We start from the raw sequence: 15,887 nt of genomic DNA, 5'->3' as shown, positions 1-15,887 counted from the left end.
TCTATTCCTAATCTAGTGACTTTGAACTAATAACTGGATTCTAGGGACTCTGCTATTTATTGGTTGTAACTTGGGCAGTTCCTATGATCCTTTCTCATCCTCTGGCTAGTTATTTTATTTTTAAAGTGAAGGTGTTGGTTCAGTGGTTTAGATGACCTTTATTCCATCATGTAGAAAGTGAAATTATATACCTTTTTTTTTGAAGGGCAAGGAGGGTTAAGTGATTTGCCCAGAGTCACACAGCTTGGAAGTGTCAAGTGTCTGAGGCCGGATTTGAACTAAGTTCTCCTGAATCCAGGGCCGGTGCTTTATCTACTTTGCCACCTAGCTGCAAACTATAACTTATTTTAAGAACTTTGATGCACAAATGAAGAAGAGTATGCAAAATCTTCTGAAAGGGTAATGTAGGGGGAAGACCCCAAGGGTCTGTAATCAGAAAACATGAGTTCAAATAATCATTATTTTACAACCTGTGTCATTCTGGCTAACTCACTTCACTCCTCTGTGCCTTACTTATTTCATATAATAAGTGAAGGGGTGACTGAGTTATCTCTATGGTTCTTTCCAGCTCTAAAGTCTAAAGTTTAAGACCTTATGAGTAATTGGAGTGGATAGTTGGCAAAAGTGAAAAGGTTTGGGTGAATGGTACATACAAAGAGTAGTTTTGGGAAAAGGAAATGATGGGGAAAAGATTTTAAAAAGTAATAGTTAAAAGCAGAAGCTAATGGGTCAGGTTTGTTTTTAGAAGGTTGAAAATGAGGAAGTGCAGGAGGATAAAGGGGATAGAGGACTAACTTTTCAGCGGTGAGAGGAAATTATTCTTCTAGTGATATCATCATCATCATCATTCTTAATGTTATCATTCTTTATTTTCAGTGGATTTCAGATAGAACAACTCCTAGACCTCACTTTCTTATTATTGTTACTCTGTGGTTGATGTTGTTATAGTTATTCCTCTTGTTCTCATCTTTTTATATGTTGGTTGTTGTCCTGTGTTCTTAAAGAGGACCAAAATGAAATTTTTAAGTTGGAGTCAAGGTACAGTGTGTCTGTCTTTCAGTGGTTGTTCAGGGAAATATGAGCTTGAGCTTTGAAGGCTCTATCACAGACCAGGCATGAATAGTCTGTATGAATATTTGCAATGGCAATGTCTCTAAAATTATATATCTCAATTTTTTTTGAGCTACTCCAATTCTACTTTGCTTACAGACCACATCACCTTCTTTGATGTGGACATGCCATGCTGGATGATCCTGTGCCAGTATCACCCATGTCTCACAATTGATTTCAAAGTTCTTCAGAGGTAACTTGAAAGTGTCCTTGTATCACTTCTTCTGACCTCCATGTGAGCTTGTGTCTTGTATGAGTTCTCTGTAAAATAGTTTTTTTAGGCAAATGTACATTTGGCATTCAAACAACATCGTCAGCCCATCAGAGTTATGCTCTCTGCAGTAGAGTTTGAATACTTGGCAGTTCAACTTGTGAAAGAACTTCAGTGTCTGGTATCTCATCTTGCCAGGTAATCTTCAGAATTTTCCTAAAACAGTTGAAATGGAAGCAATTCAATTTCCTGCCATGGCACTGGTATACTGTCTAGGTTTTAAAGACATACAGCAATAAGGTCATCATGACAACTCTGTAGACCTTCAGTTTGATGCCTCTTTTCTCCCACATTTTCCTTCATATCCTCCCAAATACTGAGCTAGCTTTGGCAATACTTGTATCAACCTCATCATCTATATGTAGATCCCTAGAAGGTATACTGCCAAAGTAAGTAAACTTATCAACAGCTTTCAAAATTTCTCCAATTTCTGTATCTAATGGTTCCACATATGGATGGTGTAGGCCTGACTGGTGGAAAACTTGTATTTTCTTTGTGTTGATTTGCAAAGATTAGTACAAGCAGCAAAGTACTGATCCATACTTTGTTTCATCTCAGTCTCAGTGGCTGCATTGGGTGTGCAATCATCTGTTAACAAAAAATTGCATGCCAATTTTCCCTCCACTTTAATGAAGACCTTTAGTAGTGTGTCATTTGAAATATTGTGGGGAAGCCTGTCCCTGTTCTATATTACTGGGGACCTTAGTTGGGGTTTCTAATATATTGCTATAAATTAGAGTCTATTGTACCATTTTTTGGCTGCAAGCATTTATTATTAATTTGACCATATGTAAATCAAGCATAGAATTCCAGGAAGGGGGGCTGGGCAGAGCCAACCCCAGGGTAAGGTAAGTCAGTATCTGAGAGAGGCACAGCAAGAAGAGAAGAGCAGGGCAACCTCCTCTCTCCAAGGACTTTTATCCTCTCTCAGGCAGAGGTAGGTCACTGCATATTATCCAAACTAATTGGCCAGTAATATTCAAGTCCCTTGATTAACATGACTTGGGGGGTCAGCAAGGATCCTTCCTTTAGGTAGTCAGGAAGGTCAATCCACATTACTTTTGCATTTCTACTGACTCTGGGCTGGCTATGAGAAAACAGTCAGAGTTCTTGACTGGGGTTAGCATCACTGGGTCTCCCCCAAAAACATTATTAATAATTATTTTCTCATAGTAGAAACCTTCCTGAGTCAAGTTGTTATGCTTTTATAATGATTTTATAGCCCATGCTCTATGAATTATTGCATAGATGGATAAGATAACTGCTTTTTGAAACTAAAGTATTATGATATAGGTTCATCTACCAAAGATTTACCAAAAATACCTTTGGAGGAGCACCAGTAGCAAACAGGATGATATGAACAATGTGTAACTTATTCCTAATCATTTGTATTTCTTCTAAGTCTTTATATTTTGATATTTTTGTTCTTCATAAACTAGAGATGACAAAAACTTAGCATGTTGGCATCTTAAAATAGTTTTCTTAAGTTTGGAACCATATGACAGTCTCTTTTCTTTTTCTTTTTTTGGTATTTCTTTGAAGAATATAGGCAACATTCATGTGGATAGTGCTGATTCCACTCTTGGGTCTTAGACACTCATAGGCTAAGATCATGAATTCACAGGTTCTATCTTGGAGCAGAAGACTTTTGGTTACATTCAACAGGATGATGTTGTATGATGCTGGGCAAGTCATTTAACCTGTCTGCCTCATTTTCTTCATCTGTAAAATGGAGGGAATGATAGAACCTGACCCCCAGTATTGTTATGAGGATCAAATGAAAATAATTACAAAGCAATTACCATGGTGCCCAGAACATAGTAAGTGCTATATAAATGCTAGTTATTATTATTTTTATTAATATTGTCAGTATTTATGTTTATTTGGTAAAGTGATGCTTGCTTATTTAAAAAATAGTTCTATAATTTTTAGCATGATTTTCATGTCCTCTGACAATGTATATTAACTCACTCCTATTCAGGAGAAAATATTCTTGCCCTAGTTGATGTAAAATAATTCAACCTGTATTTCATTAATATTTTATGAGTTTTTGTTGGGATACTTTCCACATATCATAATTAATTTTATAATTCTAAAACCCTAAGTTCAAAACTAGTATTACATATATATCAATTGCATCAAACTTTTATTTTTTTAGGGGGCAATGAGGGTTAAGTGACTTTCCCTGGGTCACACAGCTAGTAAGTGTCAAGAGTCTGAGGCCAGATTTGAACTCAGGTGCTCCTGAATCCACGGTCCATGATTTATCCACTGCACCACCTAGATGCTCCCTGCATTGAAAATTTTATACATTGATAGCTTGTTCAATTTCTTTTTCTAAAAGTATTTTATTTTATTAAGTATTTTATTTCCTCCCATTTTCCCCTCTCCTTTCACCCTGTCCTTTCACAGCAGTGTTTTGTTTCTGACCAGGACCTCCATCAATCTGCTCTCCCTTCTATAAGCCTCATTTTTCTTTCCACTTTCCTTTAATTTGTGCCCTCACTTCTGGCAGCTTCCCACTCTTTTATTTCCCCTTTCCTCTCTTAATTCCTAATAGGGTAACATAAATTTCTATATGTGAGGATGTATGTTCTTCCCTCTTTGAGCCAAATCTGATGAGAATAAGATTGAAACAATGTTCACTCCTCCCTTCTTTCCCTTTATTGTAAGAGGTCTTTTGTGCCTCTTCATGTGATATGATTTCCCCATTTGCCTCCCCTTTCCTCTTCTCCCAGTATAATCCTTTTTGTCAAGCCTTGAGGTTGTTTAAATATCATCACTTATATCCACATCCTCTGTCTATGTATACTCTTTCTATATGCCCTAATAGAGATACAGTTCTTGAGTCACAATTATCTTCTTCCCATGTAGGAATGTGAAACTTTTAAACTATTGAATAACATATTTTGGTTTTCTTCATAATTCAATAATATGTTTTTGGTTTTTACTTTTTTGTTATTCTCTTGAGTCATATATTTGAAGATTGAATTTTCTGCTCAGTTCTGGCCTTTTCATCATGAAATTTTTTAATCCCCTATTTCATTAAATGTCCACCTTTTCCTCTGGAAGATTGTGATAGTAGATTCTTGTGTGATAGTAGATCTTGTGTAGTAGATTCTTGATTGCAATCCAGGCTCCTTTGCCCTCCAGAAAATCATATTCCTAGCCCTCTGGTCCTTTAACATTGAAGCTACCAGGTTATGTGCAATCCTGATTGTTGCTCCTTGATATTTAAATTGTTTCAATCTGGCTGCTTATAGTATTTTCTCCTTCATCTGATAATTATGAAATTTGTCTACAATATTACTTGGAGATTTCCTTTTGAGATCTCTTTCAGGGGGTGATCAGCAGATTCTTTCAATGAGTAATTTTTCCCCTCTTGTTCTAAGAGATTAGGGCAGTTCTCCATGATAATTTCCTTGAAAATATGCTGTCCGGGCACTTTTTTTATCATGCCCTTCAAATAGTCTAATAATTTTTAAATTGTCCCTCCTGGATCTATTTTCCAGGTCCATTGATTTTCCCATGAGGTATTTTACATTTTTTTTTCTACTTTTATCTTCCATCTTATATATTTACATTTACATATTTTGATTCTCCTTTACTGCTTCCTCATGTCTCATTGAGTCATTAGTTTCCATCTGCCCAATTCTGATTCTTAAGGAATTATTTTCCTCAGTCAGCTTTTGCATTTCTTTTTCCATTTGGCCAATCATATTTTCTAAGGAGGTGTTTTCCTCAGTCAATTTTTGTCTTTCTTTTTCCAAGCTATTGACTATCTCTTGCATAACTCTCAATCCTTTTCTCATTTTTTCTTCTATCTCTCTTATTTGATTTATAAAATACTTATTGAGCTCGTCCAAGAGGTCTTTTTGATATTGAGAGCAATTCATCTTCCACTCTGCAACTTCACATATAGACATTTTGACATTGTTGTCCTCTTCTGAGTTTCTGTTTTGGTCTTTCCCCAATGTTATAGTAGCTTTCTATGGTGAGAATTCTTTTCTATTTCTTACTCATATTTTAACCTATTTCATGCCTTTTAAAGTTGAACTCTTCTCCTGTGGAACAGGGTGCACTGTCCCAAGTTTCTTTTCCTGGGGGTCAGGGGCTCGATCACTGGCTTTCTGCTCTGAGGCCTTTGCTGTGATCCAGATTAGTTGTGCCTGTTGTATAGTGGATACCTTGACTGGCAGATTGCCTTCTGTGTTGGAGCAGGAGAAGGCTCACAACTGGCCTGCTATGCCACTAGCCTTATGAGCCTGGTCCGAGGCTTCTCAGCTGCTCATCTGTGTTGTGCCTAAGAACCTTCAGCTAGCTTGCCTAGACACCCTCTTGCGGCACTGTGTTCCCCCCTTACCCAGATGAGACAGACCTTTCCTGAAGTCCTTCTATGTTATCTTAAGCAAGAAGATTGCTTCACTATTTTTGTAGGTTATCTAGCTCCAGACTCCATTTAGAGGCTTAATTTAATTTTTGTTTGGTTTTTTTCAAAGGAAATTTGGGAGAGCTAAGATAACTTCTTTGCTTCTTTCCACCATCTTGGTTCCTCCTCCCACAATCAGGTATTGTTAACACCTTCATCATTCAACATTGCTCTTACTATGAACAATGTTCTCTTGGTTCTGCTCACTTCACTTTGCATCAGCTAATGAAATTCTTTCCAGGTTTTGTTCTGAAATAATCCCTCTTGTCATTTCTTCCACCCCCCCCACCTCCCCCACTTAATAGTATTGTATTTTTTCCAATTATATAGAAAGAGTTTTTAACATTTATTTTTATAAGATTTTGAGTTTCAATTCTTACTCCCTCCATTCTTATCCTCCCCACTCTGTAAAACAGCAAGCAATTTGATATAGGCTATATATGTATTATCATGTTAAACGTTTCCACATTAGTCACATTGTGGAATAAGAATTAGAACAAAAGGGAAAAACCATGAGAAAGAAAAATAACAAAACAAAACCAACAAACATGAAAATAGTATGCTTCAATCTTCATTCAGAAGCCATACTTCTTTCTGTGGATGTGGATAGTATTTTCCATAATAAGCCTCTTGAAATTCTCTTGGATTATTTTATTGCTGAGAACACCTGAGTCTATCATTGTTGATCATCATACATTGTTGCTATTGCTGTGTAAAATATTCTGGTTCTCACTTCACTCAACATCAGTTTATGTAAGTCTTTCCAGGTTTTTCTGAAATTATCCTGCTTGTCATTTCTTATGGCACAATAATACCTTATTTAGCCATTCCCCAATTAATGGGCATACCTCTGATGAGTTATTCTTAGCCACCACAAAAAGAACTGCTATGAATATTTTTGTTTTGTTCACATTTCTGCTTTCCCAAGATTTTCATCCATTACTGTTTTTATTGTGGCTATCAAATAAATAGGTCTCCTGCTTGTATAATTTCATTCTGTATCAGTTCATTCAAGTCTTTCCATATTTTTATGAATTCATAATATTCATCATTTCTTATGGCAAAATAATATTCCAAAGCATTGTTATTCTAAAATTTGTTTTGCGGTTGATAAAAATTTATTTCCAATCCTTAAAATAAATGAATTAAAATACAATTAATTATATTAAAACAAAAGTGCTATTATATATGTATATGTATTACATATTCTGAAACATATATACACATACATGCATGCATATATATATAATTATTATTTATTTTAGCTCTAAAAGTAATTATTTAGTGGGCTCACATGGCATTGAATTATTAAATATTTAATTATTAAATATTAATTAATTTAGAAAGTATTATTATTTAATTATTCTGACTCATCCTACCAGCAATCAACTACGGGATGGTTGTGGGGTTCAAATGAGGTACTTATAAAGTGCTTAGCACAATGCTTGGCACATAGTAAGTGCTATATAAATGTTATCCTTGCACAAAATCAGGAAGACCTGATTTCAAATTCAGCCTCAAACACTTATTATATAGATTATCCTGAGCAAGTCACTTAAACTTGTTTTCCTTAGTTTCCTCTTCTGTAAAATGGGTGTAAGAATAGCCTTTACCTCCCGTGGTTTTTTATGAGAATAAAGTGAATTATTATTTGTAAAATGCTTTGTAAACCTTAAAGTAATAGAGAAATGCTACTTACTATGATGACCTAGCCTACTTATTGACCAATTAGCAATAAAAACAATACTAAAAATAAAATTGGACTTCTAAGAAAGGAGTGACTAACTTTTTCCTTCAATTCAGTACATGACAAGTAGTTCTCCCATTAGGTGTATGTGATGTGTCCATTCTTTTGCTACCTATAAGCAATATATTCGTTCAAGGCAAATAAAGGACATACTATACATAGACAAGTCTGAGTTTGGGTTTTGGGCTGACTCGTTTGTATTTGTTCTGCCTTAGGTATAAGTAAAAAAAAATACTGATCTTAACAAAGATGTTCCCAATGTAGCAGACAACTTTGGGAGCTGAAGAAGTTTAATATTATGCTTCCCTTGGTCAAAGCTGATTGGCAGTGGAAGTGGGTATGGGTGTGCATGTGTATAAATTAAGAAAATACAATTTGACAAGCAAAGGAAATTAATCTGAATCTCTCCCATGTAGAAGATATAGATAAAAGGAAGTGCTTGGTGAAATGTAAAATGAATATATAGCAGTCCCCTAAAACTATAACATCTTGGTGTTTTATGCATTAGCGTCTTGGGAAAATATAAATAGTTATAATTATTTTATCCTTTTTAATTCTTTATATTATTCTAAATTTATGTTTCTTGTTTGTTTCTTTTGTGCAAAGGAAAGATATATCTTTCTCATACCAGATTTGCATTTTATCTTGAATACTTTTATACTCAATATTTTGGGAAGACCTGAGGCATGAGTCAAACTTAAGCTTTACATAAATCTTCCCAGATGACTGAGTAAGAGGGGGTGGGGTGAGAGAAAAGGAATCTAACTTATTAGAAGCTAGAAATCCTCAGACTGAATTTGATTTGTACTGAATGTGTGGGACTCCATAATGAAGAAGAGGGTACAGTACCTATCTCCTTGAACTGTGAAGTGGTTCAAATATTTAGAGATATAATCAAGTGATTTTTATTCTTTTAAAAATTCTTTTTGCTGTTAAAATGGACCACTGTATTTGTAGATTTTCTATTGTTGTATTACCCCCTTTGTTCTTAGTATAAATGCTATCTATAGCAAGTGAGAAATTCTGATTTAGATGATACAGCTTTTTGATAATAAATTATTCAACATCTTAAATTGATATTCATTAGATATTATTTATAGCTTTCTTTCTATGTTTTATCTTTACTCATTTTAGTCATCAGGGCCATATTTATCTCAGGATAGAAGTATGGTAGCATTCATTTTCTTTTTCTATTGTTTGTGCAAATAATTTATGTAGTATTGTAGTTATTTGTTCTTTGGATATTTGATAGAACTCCCTTGTAAGTTCATCTGACCCTGAGTTTTACTTTCGAAATTAAAAATTATTCTTCATCTTGAAGCTCAAGTATCACTGTCAAAAAGCAGTATAATGCCCTTGCCTATAACTGGTGAGATGTTTCAAGCTTTGCTATGACAAAGCATAGGCTTTGATCCATTTAATATACACTCATGTGACTGAAGTATTCCTAGAAGATGGGGTGTTAGTATTTGATTTTTTTCCTGATATATCATGCTTTCTAGTGGTATTAGAACGTGACAAAGCATTACTTGTTCACCTATTTTCTATGTCATTTTCATGCCAATGGCTCCCAAGTGGGCTGCCTTGGAACTCCACTTTGTGACTCTTAGAAGCTGCTCACAATGACCAGAGTCCTAACCCAATCAGTAGTATCACTAGGGAACAATTTGCCAGTTATCCAGGGTTCTCAGCATACCAGCTATAACAGACTGAGGGCATGTTAAATCCCAGCTGGCATTCCTTTACTTTGTTATTTCCCCCATGGCATGGTCAATGGGTTTGAGTTTAAGGGGGTATTATTATCATAACCATTATCAAGCAGATGAAAAATCTTATTCTTTGAGAAGGAACACAAGATAAAACTTGTAGAAAGGCAGATTGAGTATGGTGTGATAAGTGGTGTTTCAGGCTATGTTCACAATAGACTTAGTCTTAAAATTAGTATAAATCTTGATCTTGCTTTTGAATTCCATTACTATGGGAAAGAGGCAGCTATGGTTTAGTAGAAGAGTGTAAAACACTGGTTTTGGAGTCAAAAGAACTCTGTAATTTCCTATTTATGTGACTTTGGGCAAGTCAATTAACTGCTCTGAGCCTTAACTTCCTCATCTGCAAAATCAGTCTTTTTAATACTTGTACTATCTCTCTGAAAGAATGACGATTAGGGGCAGCTAGGTGGCGCAGTGGATAGAGCACCGGCCCTGGAGTCAGGAGTACCTGAGTTCAAATCTGACCTCAGAACATTGACACTTACTAGCTGTGTGACCCTGGGCAAGTCACTTAACCCCAATTGCCTCACCAAAAAAAAAAAAAATGATGATCAAAAAGGACAAGATGGGTAAAACACTTTTTAAAATGATAACAAATATTAGCTACTACCATCATTGTTTTTTTCCTCCCATTTTTATAGAAGTTCTAATGTCCAGCATGGGAACTTCCTTTCTTGATACAAATCAGGAACTAATCCATAATTTATAATCTAAAAATGACCCTTGAAAGTTAAGTGATTTACACCATTCACATGTTTAATATGCATGAGAGGCAAGACTTGAACTTATTTTTCTTGACATCAGGGCTATGCATCAATGTACTATGTAGCACTGCCTCTCACTTTTTGTTATCATGATAAAATTCTGAATCAAGGAAGGGGTGTCTGTAATTATGTCCATATGGGCCCATAGATTTTGAGTAACCACCCCAAGCCATTTTATATAAGAAGAAATTAAAGCATAGAAAGGTGAACCCTGAAAACTGGGAATCCAGAAACACTGGTAAATTGTTCTCTATAGTCTATGTGATATAACTGCTGTTATGAGTCAAAGAAATGAATAGAATTGCAGGTCAATACTCCTGGGAGCCATTGTGTTGAACGTGACAAAAAGCATGTTAAGGGCTAAAATTCTACCTAGTCTGTCTAAAATATCTAATGAGTGGTTACCAATAAATTATAAGCTTTAGCAAGAGTTAGACTTTTAAGCATTTATTAAGGAGAATAAGAATTTGGTAAAGAGAGAGAGAAAGGCCTAGATTCCTATCTATTAAAGGTAGAGCACATTTCTAGCTCCCTTCTCCACCAGCGTCCTCAGGAAAAAAAGAGAGACAGAGCACCCGGCTCCCCCTTCCTCTTCCCACCAGCAAACATCACTTCCTCATGCCAAAGAAAAGACTCCTGGTCTTGCCCTCAAAGACCTTCACTTTATGGCAGAACTTTCCTATAGTAAGTCTCCAGCAGGTGGTATCATTCCAATCGTTACAAGGGTAGCTGAGCATGGTAACATAGCATGTATATAAGTTGGAATTTTTGCAAATTCATTTGGGTTTGATACTATTTTATGAGGATTGACCACTGATGTGTTTGAAAAAAAATTGAATCCCCTAAATTGTGCAACAAATCATTTGGTGGTAATTATTCTTTAGCCTGGAATCATTTTAGACATTGTTAACAGTGACTATTCACTAGCAGGTCAACTACTGAAGCTGAAGCTGAAGCTGAAGCTGAAGCTGAAATACTTTGTCTACATAATGATAAGACAGGAGTCACTGGAAAAGACCCTGATGTTGAGAAGAAGCAAAGGCAAAAGGAAAAGTGGATAGAAGATAATGAGATGGATAGAAAGTGTTATGAACATGAATTTGGATAGACTTCAAGAGTTAGTGGAGGACAGAAATGCCTGGTGTGCTATGGCCCATGGACACAACTAACATTGGATACAACTTAATGGCTGAACAATAACAAAATGGTGAAGGGTACTCAGGGAAAGCATGTTTTTAAAGTGTTTATTTTACAAAGTGGTTGTCATGAAAGTGCTTTGCAAACCTTACAAAGTACTATACAAATAGGGATTACTACAGTGGAAAGGGTGATGGGCATGAATATTTAGGAGCTGGGTTCAAATCTAAGATCTATGAACTTAGTATTACTACCTGTGTGACCTTGGGCAAGTCACTCTACCTATATGAATAACAGCTTTCTAATACATAAAATGAGGGAGCTGGCTTAGATGACCTATAAGGTCCATTTTAGATACAAATCTATGATCCTATAATCATAATTAAGCTACAAAGAGGGGAAAATGAGAATTATTAAATAATAAGTTACTTTTGAAAAATGACTGGCATATGAAAACAAGGAGATGACATAATAATAGTATCTAATACAATTCCTAACACCTTCAGTAAATGGTGTAACATTTCTGATAACTACTTAGTTGGTACAGTGAGTAAGAGCTGTGAATATGGAATCAAGAAGACCTCTGTTCAAATCCAGCTTCAGATACAGACTAGCTGTATGACCCTGGGAAAGTCACTTAAACTCAATCAGCTTCAGTTTCCTTAATGGGGTTAATAATAATGGGGTTGCTATAAGGATTCAATTAGAATTAAAGCACTATATTATTATTGTTAATAATTAATAAGAATAATTGTCATTATTAGTAGTATTCAGTCAGTGTTATGCAATTTTTTCTTGTGCCATTGGAACAGATCTGCTTCTGTGTAAATAACTTCTGCCACTGAACAGGGAAAGTCTTAGGAATTGTATGCATCAAAGTGACATACTAATGCCATATTGTTTTTCCCCTAGTCAGTCATTGTAATACTGTATGTTAAATGTACTTGGCATAGATAGCATTAACTGAAACAGTCATTCTTCAGTTCCCAAGAAGTCTAATTACAAACCAGCTAATGCTGTTTAACTGTATTGAGATAACAGTTCCATTAGAATTAAGAAAATGTCTAACAGAATGACTTTTGACTATATGTTTCAATGCTAATAAGATGCAGCTTAATGGTCTCTGCAAGTTTATCTGCCTTCTGACACTTGTTTGAATTGGACAGACTCAATCAGTTTTGTTGAACCTTATATAGATAAATGAACAGTACCTGCCTATCCAAGGGTATAAAGCAATTTGACTGTTTCTGCTTTCTGTGCCAGCAGAGTAACTGTGTGATGTGTGATTGGCATGGACCTTTACCTAACTAAAGTGTGTGGATGTGTGTGCAGAAGGGGGTACTTGAGCCCAAATGCTTCCCGAAGTGAAGTCTAAAATTCCTTTAGTGATTCATATCTATATGTTAAGCATTGTCCTCTCCTTACAGTCTTTTGTAAAGTGAATCCCTTCTCTCTAAGGGAAAGAATAGTGCTTTAAAAGTAGCACATTTCTATGGCCTTTTAAGGATTACAAAGCACTTACCTTGAAATAAGACTCTCAGGCTAGGGAATGCAACTATTATCCCCATTTTATAGATAAGGAAGCTGAGGCTAATAGAGTTGTGGTTAATTGCCTAATTGCCCAGAGTCATACTGCTGGTAAGTGTTGGAGGTGGAATTTGAATAAGGTCTTCTTGAAAGCCAGCATGTAGGATCTTTTTTCTAAGTACCTGTATGAAATTGGATGAAATACTTAATCTTTCTGGAACTCAGTTTCCTCTCTTTATGGATGATGGTATATAAATTATGTGTCCTCTCTGCCCTTCAGTTTCCTGCCCTATGTAATGGGATGAAAAAATATGCCCTATTTACCTCACATAATTGTAAGAGTCAAAGCTGTAAGCTGTAAAAGTCAAAGAAAAAAAGGAATGTAAAAGTACTTTGTCCAGGATAAAGTGTTCTATGAGAAGGTATGTAATATTATGATGAGTTATGATCATGACAAAACAGTATTTGACACTTTAGTATAAATGAATTTATCAGATTAAATTACTTAGTAACAAGAAGAACTGGGGGTACTACATGATGGTTGATAGCCATGGAAGGGAAATCTGGGGATAAAAAAATAATAAGCTTTACACCTTTCACACATTTGCCTTGGGCCAGCCCTGCCTGCCAGGTTATTTCTCTTATACCTATTGTGAAAAGTCACCTTGGAGAAGCTCAGCATGAGATCAATATTCTTCTATGATTTGGAACCACAATTTTAATTTGATTTTTCAACCTGGTTGTGACTTAAAAGTTTAATATCTCAGAAACTAAAACTTGTAGTGGGGGCGGGGGGGGAGAGAGAGAGAGAAAGAGAGAGAGAGAGAGAGAGAGAGAGAGAGAGAGAGAGAGAGAGAGAGAGAGAGATTTTTTTTCTTATTTTGAGACTGACCTAGACCATATGATTCTTAGTCCATACTTTAGATCACACAGCCCAACTTCAACTTTCAGGAAGTAACAATCAGACCCAAATGCCTAGCATTCTGTACCTTAGGACCTACACTACAATTCTTAAGATTTGTATTTCTCATCTTGCTCCTGATCCAGATAATAAAGAATAGGGAAATCAAGTCCCTCCCTGTAGAATGATTCCTTTTGGTTTTATAGAAAGTGGGAGGAGTGATAATAGTACAAATGTTGTGGGGCAAACATATAAGACATATGTAAGACATGGATAGGAGGTAATATCCCTTCTTTGCAGAAAAGCTGCCATGCAATTTAGAAAAGTATCATGATGGCAGCTAGCATGGAAATCCACACCTAAACACCACTGGATTTGGAGCTGGAGAAGCCTGGATTTCATTCCCAACTCAGTCACTTACTTGTTACCTTCGATAAGTCATTTAATTTTTGTGATTCTCATCTTTAAAATGAGAGTTTTGAAGGGGCAGCTAGGTGGTGCAATGGATAAAGTACCAGCCCTGGATTCAGGAGTACCTGAGTTTAAATCTGGCCTCAGCCACACACTTGACACTTACTAGCTGTGTGACCCTGGGCAAGTCACTTAACCCCCATTGCCCCACAAAAAAAAATGAGAGTTTTGAACCAGATGAACTCTCAAGTACTTTCCAGTTCTAGAAATATAGTATCCCATAACAAGTTATTTAAGATTTGCTAATCATTTCAAATTGATGTTTCAAGGAATCTTGGTATGTATAATTTTGAGAATAAAGCTGTTTCTTTTAACCCAGGCCTAGTGGGGTGGGTACTGCTGCCACAGTCTAATTATTTTTATTGTCCATGATGAAAATACATTATTGATTTATTTTTTTAAGTAACCCCTATTTTTCCTAAGATATTTAGGAGATATTGGGGGAAAAGGATGACATGAAGAAAAAGATATTTAAAGAAAAATATTCATACTCAAATTGTTAGCAATACCACTGGATGGAAGGGGTTGACTAGAGACTGCTGAAATCCAGGGGCCCTTAGGCCTGTAAAGTGAACATGGTATTCTGTTCAGGCTATTTGCCCCGGTAGCACACAGTAGTTACTAACAGCCCTGTTTTTATTCTCTGTGAAATTGGCAGAGAATTCTCCCAGAGCACATCATTTACAGCTAACTGAAGTGAATCCACAAAATCATCTACTTTTAAACCAAAGTAAAAGAGGTTTCTTTTTCCTTTCTTGAAATGAAAGTTAGTGTACTAGAACAAGTCAAAACTATGTATACGTTTTCATATACTGTTGTATATTCCTACAACTTTATGAAGGATTAGAGATTGGATTTGTTCCTGTTGGTGAAAAGGCTTTCAACTGAAGTTTTATGCCAGTGGCTCATTGAGTTAATTTTGGGGTCCTGAAAGCTATTCCAGCAGAATCTTACTGTTTGTAGTTCCTAGCATCTATCTTTACCTTTCTAAAAGGTGGGACCTTTATTTGTCTCTTTTTGGCATTTGGCATTTGGCATCTTTTCTATTCTCCATCTTTTCTCAAAAATTATACCCAGTTAATTCAAGATCCTTTTTTTGGATTTGGATTAGACTATTGGGCAATTGAGGTTTCTTTTTTAAAATTAGTTTAGTTTCTTTTCAATTAAAAACATCCTTTTTCTCTCCCTCCCACCTTCTACTCTGATTAGGTGAAAGACAAAAAAAAAAAGTAGTCCTCCAACATTTATCATTTTCCTTTTTTAGTAGTTTTTCCAATCTTATGCATGTAAGGTAGAACATCAGAGTTGCTTTAACTTGGTTTTCTTTAAACACTAAAATTTTATGACTCTGTTTCAATGTAGAAGTGCAGGAAGATAATAATAGCTAATATTTATATACCACTTACTATGTGTTAAGTACTTTATAATTATCATTTCATTTGATCCTCACAACAACCCTGCAAGATAGGTGCTATTATTAGTCACATATTTTATATGAGGAAACTGAGGCAAACAGAAGTTAGTAAGTGTCTGAGGCCAGATTTGAACTCAGTTCTTCATGGCTCCCTACTTGGTACTTGATCTACTTTGCCACCTGGTAGGTAGGTAGGCTAACCTGCCCATTCAAGATGCAAAGACCAGGGTATATATATATATATATATATATATATATATATATATATATATATATATATATATATATATATATATATACACACATATGAATACGTGAATATATGTATGTATATATACATATGAATA

Source organism: Dromiciops gliroides, chromosome 1 (assembly GCF_019393635.1).
Source record: "Dromiciops gliroides isolate mDroGli1 chromosome 1, mDroGli1.pri, whole genome shotgun sequence".
NCBI lineage: Eukaryota > Metazoa > Chordata > Mammalia > Microbiotheria > Microbiotheriidae > Dromiciops > Dromiciops gliroides.
The sequence above is the reverse complement of the archived record's forward strand: the minus strand, read 5'-3'. Positions refer to the sequence as shown.